We start from the raw sequence: 14,658 nt of genomic DNA on the forward strand, positions 1-14,658 counted from the left end.
GAAAGGAAGAAAGGAAAGAAGGCAGGCTGGCCACAATAAAATGTTAAACTTTGAGGAGAGAACAGACCTAAAGTTACTAGAGGTGGGAAAGAGAGAGGGGTGTTAGGGAGTAACTGGGCAAGGGACACAAAGAAAAGTCATGATTTGTAATGATGAAAATGCTAATAATATTAATTTGATCATCACGTACTGTACATACATACAAATAGTCAACTCTGTACCCCATAAATATGTTTGATTATTTAATCAAAAATTTAAAAATAATACTTTATTATTAAAAATTGTTAGGATTTATTCTTTAATATTAATATTTTCTCCCTTCTAGCTGTAGTTTCATTTTGCTCTTCTTTTTATAGTTTGTTTTTTTAAGGTGGAGGTTTAGATTATTAATTTGATTTCTTTCTTCCTTCAACATGTAAACATTTGGTGTTATAAATTTCCCTCTAATTACTTCTCTAGATGCAATTCAGAGATTTTGCTATAATTTTATTTTTCATTTAGTTCTATTTTTTTAATCCCCATTGAAACTTTATCTTTGACCAATGGGTTATTCAGAAATACATTATTTAATTTAAATTAGTTTGAAGATAATTTTGTAATTTTCTGTTATTAATTTCTAGTCTAATTTGATTACAGTCAGAGAACAGCTTGCATACTTCTTGTATAAAATGTTAATTTTATGATGGAGGATTCATGCACTGTTGAAGAATACCTTTCTGTATTCCTCTCTTTTCCATTATCTTTTCCCCACTCTCAAGTTTGGAGGAGAAGTTTTGTGTATTTGCTGCCCTTTGCTTAGTTCCCAGTGGGCATGGTCCACAAGGCTTTTCCCCATAGTCTTTGCAGCTACAGTACCAGAGGATAGCAAGGGGCAGGGGTTACTGCCTTTTTTATTACGTTTGCTTACTGCCAATAAGATTTTCGGTAGGGCTCCACCCCACAGTCTCTACAACACAGGCTTGGGGAATATCAGAGTGCTCAACTGTGCCTACAATAGCAGGGTGGGATGTCCAACAGGATGGTACTCCACAGTCTCCATGACAACGCCATCTGTTGAGAAGGGGTAAGGTTGCAACTTTCTTTATAATGCTTGCCTAGAGTAGGGAAGGTGCAATCAAAAAGATTCTTTCCTGTTGGGCTGCACTCTTCCGAGTCCTTCGAATATATATGGAAAACTTTCTTGTGCCTTATTTTGTATGTGCATATTGGTGTTTCCTAGTACCCAGGCTGGGATATATAGGAAGCAAAAAACAAAACCTTAGGTACTTACCATCAGATTTTCTTTGATTCCCAACATCTCTGGCCAGTCTTCCTTCTTTTCTAAAGAATTCAGAGGCTGTTTTAAAATTTTTTTAAGACATATTTTGTTTAGATATTTTAGTTGTGATTATAGGAGGAATATTGTGGGACACTCATCTTGTACAAAACCAGAAGTCTACATTTTCTTTAAACATCAAACTTTGTGTATCTTAAATTTGTAAATAATTTGTTAATTAAAATAATTCAGCTTTTATTTTGTAGATTACTTTTCTCTTAATCAATCACATCATCTAAGAATAATGGTAGTTCTTTTTCCATAATTACTGCATGCCTTTTATTTATTTGTGTCATTCTCCTACAAGTGCCTATGTCTGGTTTCTTTTTTTTTTATTTTTTTTTTAGTTTTTGTCGTTTTTTCGTGACCAGCACTCAGCCAGTGAGTGCACCGGTCATTCCTATATAGGATCCGAACCCGCGGCGGGAGCGCCACTGCGCTCCCAGTGCAGCACTCTACCGAGTGCGCCACGGGCTCGGCTCATGGTTTCTGATCGTCAGTAAAATATTTATTCCAAGTTTTTATTATGTACATGCTGTTGATTAGTTTAAAGATGGTCCCTTCTAATTTGCTCTCTTTTTGACATTTATTTTCTATGTTGGGTTATTATCTCATTCAGTACATTTTTAATTATCTACCTTTTCCTCGTTGTTTTAAAGGTCATACGTTATAGTGTGACTCATGGGCAGTGGCCACTGGCCTAGCCATATGGTCAGACAGAAGAACAATGGAAACTGGATGATGAAAGGGATGAGTGTATGAGGCATGAGTGTATGGGGCATGTACAAAACTACTTTGGAAATTTAAGGGGCACATTAAAGTAGTACATATTGATGACCATCAGAAGAACCATCTTCAAGGACTGAAGCTGATTGGAACCAGAAAATGAACATCTGGTGTACATTCTTAAGGTGGTTACCTCGGTCCATTAAATATATGGACACAGAGAAAACATAGAAATATAAAGATGATCATTGATATATTTTTCTTGCACCTTCAGAGATACAAATCGCCAACAAAACCTGTCCTGTTTGACAGCAAGAAAGACAGAGACTACACATGGCTATGGGACTGTTTATCCGGGGGAGAGGCCTTGTACAGTGAATCATTTCAGTAGCCCCAGGAGGCATAAATGAGTCCTGACATGAAGTGGCACTTGCTGTGGACTGGGCTTTGAAGTTCCTGTGGCAGTTGCAGATGCTCAAAACAGTGCCAATATGGACCGCTGAGTCACATTTCTTCCAAATATAAAACACACCTCACAACCTATAGCAGCCAAATATGGTCAAAGAGATATCACATAAAATGGACACATTATGTTGCATATAATTCTCAGAATAATGATTTGATAGAGAATTACAATAGGCAATTGAAATGCTTGGTGTCTAAAATGGAGGGAGATAAAAGAATAAATGTTGGCATACATGCCTTCACAAGTGTGTGTTCACACTCAACATGAGGGAACTAAGGCAGGGACCCTACTACAGGGATTCCTTTCATTTTCTGGAGGATCTAGGGAAGAGAGGAAAGGTAAAGTTGGTGTCCCAGAGCCAGGGCTGCAACCGTAGGTGCTGGAAGCAGGATGATTCCTAGGCAAGAAACTGTAACCGTAATTTCTAAGGGCCTGATAAGATAGATGGTTCCTTTACCCCATCTGGTAAAACTGTGATAGGCAGTGAATTCAGCTGTTATCTCCTCATGTTTGTGATTACCCACTAGTTCTGTACCTATGCAGCCCTACCCTATATGAACTAGATGAAGTGAAGGGGAGGAACTTACTAGATTGGTATTGTGTTTGCAATCTGGACAAACACAGTGGCTGAACTGAACATCTCTTCCAATGGTGAAAAGTTTGGGTGAAAATCAATGACAAATATAGAGAAAGAGATATATTACCTGAGGCTAAAATAATGAATAATGGGTTTTCCAAGGAAGAAAATCCACTATTACAACGGTGCCTCAAGAAAGGCTCAGAGAAAAAGAACGACAGTTTCATACCACAATTAAACCAGAATGCCCAAAAAGGCCATGCCAAGACTTCCCATGCTTTTGGAACTTCACAAGGTCCAACGGAAGCCTGCAAACCTAAATGGCATCACTCTATGAGAGCTTTAGGTCATACAATATAATGATGAACTGGATTGGAATGCTAATAATGTTTCAGTATCTTTTGGTTCTTGCTTTTCATGGTATAGCTAATACAAAGGATATAATTAAGGGAGGAATTTTGGGGAACTGCTCCCAACCAGGTTGTTGGACTATGAGAAATACAGTTCCTGGTGATAACTATAGAATTTGATGATAAAATATTTGCAAAGGACTACTGCCATATATGGATAGAATATAGCAGCAACATGTCCAACATGCTACAGTGTACTTTGTGCAAGTATCTATTACTCTTGTTTTTATGGCTGGAAAGCCATTGAACAAAATAGAAACAGGCAATGGGTATCTGATGGTAGTAAAGATTTAGGTATCACTTGATGGTTCAAATTATATCTGAGGAACAGCTCCACCCTGAGACAAGATTATGAGAAGCTTCATGTCATATTCAAACTAAATTACATATACGTGTAATTAACACTCATCTAACCCTAATGTGGACCACCTAACAGTTTTTTGTATAAAGCATTAATCCTCACTCGAGTTAAGCCATTAGTACACAATGGGAACAACATGCGTAGTGGATTAAACCACCAACCTACATGACAGAAAAAGGCTTCAGGGAGATAGGTGCCATCTTAAGCATTGCGGGACAAGTTGAATTTATCTTAATCATGAATGGCAGTCAAAGAAAGAAGATTAATTTATTAGAATAAATACAATTAATTAGAATAAATAGACAAGGGAAAATTCTCTTCCATGAGAGAGAAAGGGATAGGATTCAGCATGGAAAAATGATGAGGCTTTAATGAAGTGAGTGAGACAGACTCAACAAATAATTATGGATTATGCTAGGACTCAGCATTGGGAGTGGGCTTGTACTCTGACCCAACAGGAACTCTTGACCATTTTAATACACAAAGATGCCTAAAAAGGCATGGAGCAATGGATCTTCCTCCTCATGCTGATGGGCACATTTATAGAATCTTTTGAGCCTCCAAACCTAGGCTTCTTTGGGAGCACTTGAAACTTATATTGATGCACTACTACTCCCATTGCCCCAAGAATAAATTAGAATAAGACATCCTGTAATACAGGTAGTAGGGATAAAAACTATTCTGAATATTTGTGTCCTCTTCATAAGATGGAAGTGGGTCCTGGTATATAACAGCACACAATGGAAACCAGTGTTTATTCAAGTCTGTGAACTGAGACAGGATGACTGGTTATGTTCCCAACTGACTTGGTACCCAGAAATAATCAAATCACAGTGAATTGTAACAGCACCTATCCATAATATTATATTGTATATAGGCAAGGACCAATTCTGTTGGGAAGCTATAACAAATACCTCTATCGTTCTTCATGAATTTTCTGTAATAAACAGGATTATAACATGACCATACTGCAATATGACATAACACTAGTACTGTTGGTAATATTCACCTTATGTAAAAAAAAGTTGTATGGTACCATTGATGATCAAATGTATTAGTAAATATAGGCTAAATTCTATGTTAAAAAGATCTGCACAGATTTAATGCAAGGTGCAAGTAACAGTAGATCAAGGGTAGAAATGAGAAATCATATTTGTACAAAATATCAAAATGTATGATATGGATTTTTAGAATGTATTACTTTTTTAGTTTGGTTTTTAAATCTACCTCTACCCTACAATGGCTCCTGTAAATGCTAGGAACATTCATGTTAATATTACTGCTGTTTCTGTCAAATAAGTGCTGTGTTCAGTGTTTTGCTATAAGAGAGACAGGGCAAGGATGGGTGTGGACTGGGCAAGAATGTAACTCAGTAGGCCTGAGTTCCTCAAACCCTGCACTTTCAAAAGAAAGGTGTGTCTTTAAGACTGGCCCTTGGCGAGCTCCTGGCAGCTAACTTCTGAGTCCTTGGGATATTCTTACCAAGAAGAGTGTTTTTGTATATCTGAGGTCTTGGGCTGCACTGTGTTTATAGTGAACGCCTAATTTTAAATCCTCGAGGCCTTGACCCATGCCATCACTATTTGAACCATATGGTATCAGTCTAACCAGATAATTTTATTCTAAGATATTATTTATGGTCAATGACTGCTTTTGCTCTAGAGGGAAATGCAGAAGAAGCTGAGTTAACTGTGCTCTGTCACCTGGGCACACTGCATGCCTATGTGACTCACCACCAGTAAAAACCCTGGGCATCAAGGATTGGGTGAGCAGATCTAATTGCCAAGAATTCACATGTATTGTCACATATCATTACTGGGAGAATTAAGTGCATCTCTTTGTGACTCCACTGTGATGGGACACCTGTAAGTCTGTGCCTACTGTCTCCTGGACTTTGCCCTGTGCACCGTTTCCCTTTGCTAATATTAATCTGCATCTTCTTCTTGTAATAAGCCAGGAACATGAGTATTATTGCTACTCTGAGTCCTGGGATTCCTTTTAGTAAATCGTCACATCTGAAGACCAGTGAGGATACCCAACAAAACATCCTTACCCTACTTGTAAATACAGGAATGTAAAACTCTCTTTTATTAACATCCTTCTTAATTATAATCTATTGATTTTAGGCATTTTGCTACTATTTTTCATAAGCCCACAATTAAATTTTACACTGTATTTTCAATTTTTTAATCACTCTTACTTTTTATCAGATCTTTCACCTGTGATTATTTTCCTTTGTTTGAAATGTATCCGCTGAGATTCTTTTTAAGAGGTGTTTTTCTATGACAAATTTTCTGGGTTTTTTTTTTTTTTTTTTTTTTTGGTCTGAAATGTCATTATTTTAATGCATTCTTAAAAGTTTTTTTTTTAAATTTTGTAAATCTCTAAAGTATTGTAGTGTATCTAATCTCATTAAGGATATTTTCCAAAAATTTTAAATAATTTTTTGTTGTTGGTAAAAAGTCAGGGTTGGTATAGTTGGCATTTATTTAAGGCTGTGTGTCATTTTGTTATGGTAGTTGTGAAGATCTTCCCTTGGTTGTTTTGTATTCTTGGCTTTTACTACTAATATATGCATTTTTTTCATTAATTTGGTAGTAAATTCTGAACATGTACTATGCTGTAAAGAATGTTCACAACTGTGAACAAAAGAAATAAAATTTGTCTTGAAATTATATTCTAATATGCAGAGACCAAAAATAAGCATAAATATGATGTATAATGCACATTAGAAGATGGTAAATTCTATGAGCAAAATAGATTACATCAAGAAAAATGAGAATGCTTGGAGGTGCAGGTTATGATAAAAATTGTGAGTGTCCAGTTATGAGTTTGTTTTTGTGTTTCCTGTGTGTGATTTGTAATTCCTCATGAATCAGAGAATTGATTTATTTCATTAGGTCTGTTATTTGTCAGTAATTCTCAGAAATGAACACACTGGACTCTAGTTTAATATGTGATAGTCATTTTCATTCTATTTGCCATAGTACATAATCTTTCCTCTTCATTGTTCATTTTTATATCTCTTTTAACCATTACTGTTAAGTTTTTGAGATTTTACATTCAATGCATTTATTCTAATTTTAGCTGTTTCTAATATGTTATGAGTCAGTTATGTGTTTTCTATCATTTGAATTAAAATTTTAACCACTTGTCTATATTCTGACCTGATTTAAGCCTGCTCGTTATATAGTCTGATAAGTTCGGTATCTGGAGTCTTTCTTCATCTGCTTTTGTTGTCCATTTTTTTCCTATTGTTTTCTTTTTGTGTAAAGTGTTTCTATGTGTGTTCTGTTTTGTGTTGGTTTACTATCAATTCATACCCTCATGGAAGTATATTTATGCAAATAATTTTAGGACTCAATTGAAGTTGGATTCTAAAAAGAATGATGTGAATTTGCTTCTGCCAAGTACACAGGGTTATAACCAGACTGGGTCCCCTATAAAGTAAATTGTCTTGAGGTTTTTCAGATTATACATGTCATACTTGTGTAAACCCAAAAAAGGGCATTCTTATGGAAGAACACCTTCTCAGAAAAGATGTAAAAAATATACTTCTAGTTAAAGTTTAACACAGGCAATTTTGTTTAACATTTTCTAGGGAAAAAATTTGCTTAATCTTACTTCACCCTCATGCCAAGGGTATAGGTCTTTGAAGCCACTGTTTTATGGGATTCTTTTATTACACTTCCAATTTGGTTGCCTCTGAGCTTTGTCTCTGGTCCTCTGCTCTTCAGGATCCCGAGGAGTATGATCTCACCCTTATTAGTACCACTAAATGCTCTCAAGTAAAAGCCTGATTTTTATGAAATTTTTATATTCTTGCCTGATCATTGCAGCCTTAAAACAGTATATTTTCTGTTTTATTTAATGTTTAAGAATTATTCTAGTGTTAGGATGCGTTGGGGTTTCTAGTTTGCACTACTTCAGAAAAAAAGGAACCCCTCCTTCTGCATTAAGAATTTGCAATGCTTTCTAAATAAAATGGAGATAGAAAGTTAGCATTTAAACTTTAAGCTTATTTAAGGAGTCATGAAACTTAATTTTTTCCTGTGAGTTAAGTTAATTTCTTTCTGGGTTATAAACGAATGTGGTAATATTTTTCAATGTAGGACATAAATTATTACTGAATCCAATAATTCAATATCAATCTCAATTATTTAGGATATTTTGTTTTATACAACATGCAGATCTAGTATAGGTTTATATACATCCAAAATACTAGCACATTTTGTTCAATTGCATTGCACTAATTTTGCTTGTTACATATTTTCACATCTTGTAAGCCTGTGTTGTTTATTTTTTTCTTGTTAAGAGAAGATTCAGAATGAAAGCTGAAGAATTCCCATTAATCTTATAAATCTGGTAGATCAAAATGTTACTTCAACATTAATATTGATTTAATAATATGGACTGTGAAGCTTTTATGAAACTATTTAGAAAAATTTACAGCTTTCTTTAGTTTTATGTTGTAATATATTAAGAATATAAGCCAAAATAGAGTTTTAATAAATTCTCTCATTTTAAGGACTTTTTTACATAAAATGTGAGTTTTGTTTTATTATGAATTCAAACACATTAAAGTAAGTTTTTAAAAGATGTAAGGCAAAATTGTGATTAATTATATCCTCCTCACATCAAGATAACACAAATGCAGTTATTTTGTATTGTAAAGATGATTATAATGCACATAAACCCTTTCACGAGCTGGCACAGAATTTTCTATTATCTCGAACCTGTCTAGTTCAATATGATTCATGTCTAAAATATGTAAAATGAAGGTTGGTCTATGATTTTATATATTATTGAATACAAAATATTCTTATTGAACAAATGTGATTCCCTATGACAATTTCAGAGTCTGTTCTATTTGCCCCCTATTATCAACAGGGGAAATTTCTTTTCCTTATTTCTCGCTAATCATTTCTGACAAGTAGTTGGCAAGCTTAACTGTGAAGAGCCATCCACAGGGTTCTAGGTCAACCTTACCCCTTGGGAAGAAAGCACACATGACGTGTATGAATAAATGCCCTCTAACAGAGGAAAAGGACAATGCTTTACCTAGTGTCTTTATGACATTTTTTTCAGCATAATTACTTTATCTCTTCACAATACGATTTACTATTGTTGCAAGTGTTTGACATGACCCACATTTTCCCTTCCTATCAAGAAATACATATTATTTTACTTCCTTTAGACTATGTACAATATAAGTCAGCCTTGGTTAAAAAAAAAAAGGAAAAATATCTAAATTCTACTCAAAATACTAACTAAAATGTTTTACAAATGTAAGACAGCAGTAGTGCAATATCTGTTACTTGATTGCGTGTGTGTGTGTGTGTGTGTGTGTGTGTGTGTGTCAACAGGGAAAGTGAACTAGAAAATCGGAAAAAAAATTTAAATAATTCTTGTAAAATTAATATGAACATTAAATTTCCTGGATGGTTAAAACAGAACTAACAGTTTTGATAACTATGATTAGTTTAATTGAAAGCCCCCCCTCATTGCTCTGAATTTTTACTATAAATAATGATAGTTGCATAGAAAATGACCATGACACTGGAAGTATACACTTTTTCAAATCTAAATGGAGTGTTTTTTGTTCATTCAAAAAAATGTATGAAATATGCTATGGCTTGAATGTCTGTGTGTCTTCCGAAATTCACATTAGAACTTAAACTTCAGTGCAACAGTATTAAGAGGTGGGGCATTTAGGAGATAATTAAGCCGTGAGGGCTCTGCCTTCAAGAATGGAATTAATGCATTATAAAAAGGCTGGAGGAAGCAGGTAGGCCCTTTTAGCCATTCCGCCTCTTCCACCATGTGAGTAGTGTTCAAGGTGCTATATAATTAATAAGTGAGTTAGCAAGGCTGCTAGTTTAAGATTACTATATGTAAGTGAATTGCATTAGACTGAAAACATCATTAAATTATAACCACCATTTGTACAGTAATGAAAAATAAGGTACCCAGAAAAATTATTTTTAAAACTAATGTTTGATCTTCAAAAAGAAAATTATAAAGCTTATTTGAGAACTCAACAAAATTTATACAGAAAAGCAAAGGGCCAAGAATATGTAAAGCACTCCTTAAGGAAAAGAAAATGTGGGAGTCTTGACCTACAGCTTTCAAAACATTATAAAGCCATAGTAATCAAGGCAATGTGATACAGAAACAAGGATAGACAAAAATACAGTACCTCTCCCCTTATCTGACGTTTCACTTTCTGTTGTTTCAGTTACTCGTGGTCAACCATTGCTTGAAAATATTAAAGATATTTTGAGAAAGAGAAAGAGACCATATTCATGTAACTTTTATTATAGTATATCATTATAATTGTTCTATTTTATTATTATTTATGGTTGTTAATCTCCTACTGTGCCTAATTTATAAACTAAACTTTATTATGGGCATGTATATATAGGAAAAAATATGGTATGTCTAGGGTTTGGTATTATTTGTGGTTTCAGGCATCCACTGATGGTCTTGGAACAATTCCTGTGCAGTAAAGAACCCAGTGACAGACAATTGTAAGTGATGACAGGCTTGGTGTTACAGGTTGGTGAGGGAATGGATGGGGTATTCAGTAATGATGATGTGACAATTGCATATGCTTACTGGGGGGCTAAAGGGAAAAATTGTGTCTGCCTCTTACACCATACCCCAAAATCAAGGATTATGAACCTACATATGAATTTTAAAAACTTTGGTGAAAGGCAAAACTTTAAAGCTCTTAGGAAAATGTATAAGAGAATGTTGTCATCACCCTGAAGTAAGGAAGAATTTATTAAAAGGGACATAAACCAAAAAAAATCCATAAAGGCAAAGATAGATAATTAAATTGTATTAAAGTTAAGATCTTCTATTTATCAAGACATCAAGAAAATGAAAAGATGAGTCTAAACAAGCGATATAAAATGACTGATTACTACTGTATCCAAAGTATGTAAATAGTTCCTAAACACTGCTAAAAAACTGGCAAACAATTTAATACTAAAAAAAGGCGGGGGGGGGAGGGGAAGGACAAAGTACATGGATAGACATTTCAATAAAGAGGAAAATTTTCAAGATGTTTATAAATCGAATGGGGATTCACAAAGTGCTCAAAAGAGAAGAATGTAAGAATACTTAATAAGCTACTCACAAACGAGTTCAAAGAAGTGTTTTATTTGTCCTTTAAGAGAAGTATTACCTTCTTATTTATGTTATTAAGTATTTTTGATTAATAGGTACATTTAGTGGGTACTTTTTTCCCCAAAGAAGGAAGTACATATAAGGCTTTACAGAACTCTGAATTTCCTCTGCCGTGTAAAAATACATCTACCACATAAGTTGAATATAGGCAATGATTTTGGATTCTATTCTTACAAAAAGTTTTTTCCAACATTTACAAAGTAGATAGTTGACTAATGTACTATGAAAAAATTTTGGTTTATACTTCTCATATGGACTGGGTGTGTTTTTTTGTTCGTGTCTGTGTGCTTTTTTTTCCCCCATAAAGGAGAACAGTATGCGAGTATGGAATTTCAGCAAATTGACTTCACTCTGCCTCTAAGTTAGTTAATTGGCTAACATTTCTTCATCTCCTAAAATAAAATCAAGATTATTAAGTCCCTTCAAGCTTTAAATTTTCAGTGACAATGTATGATATTTATTTTCTTATGCTGAAACCAGTTAGACCTATTTAGCACTTAACTGGACCCTCCATGTAAATATCTCAGATCTGTTTTTCAAAGTGCCTATCAAAAATTGCTTAAAAGGATAGATATTATACTGCACTATAAAGTACAGAATAAATATTTACTCTTTAGGTTACAGAGGATGTTAACCACAGCATTTATTAAACCTAAGAAGCTATTTCAATTAAAAATGTGAAATTTTAGGTAATATGTTAACAGCTCAATATTTTGTAGGTGTGTTTATTTATTTTGTTTTTATATCTATTCTTTTTCTTGTCACACTGGACTTTTAAGATATGAAGAGCAAAAATACAAATATGTCACACCATCAGAGAATGATCCAGCTGAAACAGAAGAGTAAACATTGAAATACAAAACATTCACATCAGAGAAAATAGAAGAATTCAGCCAGGTTACTATCCAGGTGTGTTGATTTATGTTTCCTTTTAGGAGATGGAAAGTTTTTCATAGTGTTGAATTAAGAAAATAAGTGAAATATATTGAAATACTACGGTCTACTTTCAAAATATAAGGTTAATATTTTACTAATTTCATTAGTCATGCAATTAACACCATCTTCAAATACAAAGCTTACATTTTTAAAGGGAGCGTAACCCAAATACTGACAATAATAATAAAAACAACAGGGTTGTTTTCTACTGGCTCTTTTCTGTCAGCAGAGAAACATGCTCCATGCTTAGCATCTTAAATAAAACAAAACCCACACACATCTTTAGTCCTGTACTACCTTCTCACAGTAGCCACTTTGTGATTGGGCTTCTTGGAAAGAGGAGCCTAGGCTTTTTAAGTCTACTTCCTTCCAGTTCACTCCTCAACCTTGATTCTGCCTCAATCACTCTAGTTATCAGCCTCTTCCAAGTTCAGCAGATATCTCCTCAGGGCTAAATCCTTATAAAAATAACTAATTTATAAGTAAAACAGTCTTTATTTCACTGCAGCATTCTGCAACATTTTATGCTCTTGTCCATTTCTTTCCTTTCTTTTCTCATGAATTTTTAAGAAAAAGTACTCCCCTGTCCTTTTTAGTTTTCTGTCTGCTTTTTTCAATCTCTTTCATAGGTTTTTACTCCTGTCTACTCATTCAGTTTTGTTGTTTCTCAGGCGTTTTAGGGTCTGCCAAAATTAGTGTTCCCTCTCTTCTCTGGACAAGACCATACTTTGATTATTTTTAATATATATATATATATATACATATATTTCCTCGTATTATTACCTATTTAGTACATACCATAAACAATATTTTGGTAATACCTGCAATTTCCTTCATCCTCTGTCTGAAGATGGATATGTTTCATTTCCTGAAGGGGCCTCAGCTCCAGAACTTCTGAAAGACTAACACAGAGGGATCATGTTAGTCTTATAACTAAGCACTTGTAGGCCTAACAAAGCTTCCCTTCCAGCTAAGTGAGACATACATGGAGTACTCTGACCTCTTTGTTATTTTCCTCTGGAAAGAGAAGACATAGTTATAAGTCTGGATAGGAAGAACTTATTGGCTATGTTGAGGATTTTTTGTCATTGTACTTTGAAAATAGGAGCCATTGAAAGATTTTAAGCAAGGAGTCAACATGATCAGATTTTTATGTTGTTATACTGTATTGTATGATATTTTTTGGCAACTGGCCAGTACAGGGATCCAAACCCTTGAACTTGCTGTTATCAGCAGCATGCACTACTGAGTGAAGATTTCTATTTTTAAAAGATCACTCTGGCTTTAGATTGAGGAATAGATTGGAGGGGAACAAGAATTAGTATAGGAAGACCAGTTAGGAGACTTTAGATATCCTGAAGGTAAAATGATCAGTTATGGTGATAAGCTGGTGGGAGAAAGGGAGGTGTCAAAGATGATACTTAGTATTCTGAATTGTTCAATATAGTAAATAGTGGTGCAATTTACTAAGATAGGAAGCCCTGATAAAAGATCAGGATTTTCAGGGTAGGTGGAGTATAATTTTGGATATGTTGAATTTGGAGTATCTGGTATATACCAGTGGAGATGTTTAGGATCTCAGAGAAGTTAGGCCTGAGAGGATGTAACTGAGAATAATCATGTGGGTGGAAGTTTAAGCCATGATCATGGGTGATAGATATTACCTAGGGAGAGTATGTAAAGTGAGACTAAAACATGGCAAAGGAACTATAGCAATTATGAGCAGAAAATGAGGGGTGGCTGCAATGTATGGGATTGGTGACAGAGTTAAGATGAATAGGATGATGAGGAACAGAATGAGTATACGGTGTCACAGAAATCAAAGAAAAGATTATATCAAAGAGGAAGTTGTGGTCTAAAGTATCATATAACACTTGTAAGTCAAGTAAAATGAGCACTGGAAAATGTCCATTGAATTTATTGACCTCAAGGGTATGGTCACTGTGTATATATACCACATTTTCCTTACCCAGTCGTATGACAGTGGACATTTAAATTGGTTCCAGTACTTAGCTGTTATACTTCGAGCTGTGAAAACATGGGAGTGCAGGTATCCCTTTGACATGATGATTTCCATTCCTTTGGGTATACATATTATTTAAAATGGAAGCTTCTTAGTTAGGCAAATAAAAAAAGGATTAGTTAATAGCATAGGCATGAGGAGATGGGTTCTAAACAAAAGGTGGAAAGAGTTCATTTTTCATGAGCAAGATACAGTCACCTTCTTTAAGTCAAGAGGGCAGGAGAAGATGGTTGCATATGTGAGTTGCTTTGTTTGTTTGGCAATGGCAAGTTAAAGGAATTCCAATCTGATGCCTCTTATGTTTCCTGGGAAGAAAGTGCTGAGATCAGCTGAAGGAGAGAGACTGGATGGAAAAGGTTTGGAGATCTGAAGGGTGTGGAAAATCTGAAATAACCATTGAAAAGGGAGAAGAGCAACTTAACCAAACAAGAGGATTTCTGGTTTGTCTTCAGGACCCGTTTGTGGTTAACTAAAATGAATTTTGAGGGTTACTAGTCCATCTAGCACTGGGATGAGCAGATGCAGGTACAGGGAGCACTTAAGAGTTAGGCTCATCCAGAACTGGTGTTTTGCCATATAGAAGAGACCAAATGAAAGAGGGAGTTTAGGATATTGGCAAAAGTGTTGTGGAAAGACAACATAATCTAAGT

Source organism: Cynocephalus volans, chromosome 9 (assembly GCF_027409185.1).
Source record: "Cynocephalus volans isolate mCynVol1 chromosome 9, mCynVol1.pri, whole genome shotgun sequence".
NCBI classification, from domain to species: domain Eukaryota; kingdom Metazoa; phylum Chordata; class Mammalia; order Dermoptera; family Cynocephalidae; genus Cynocephalus; species Cynocephalus volans.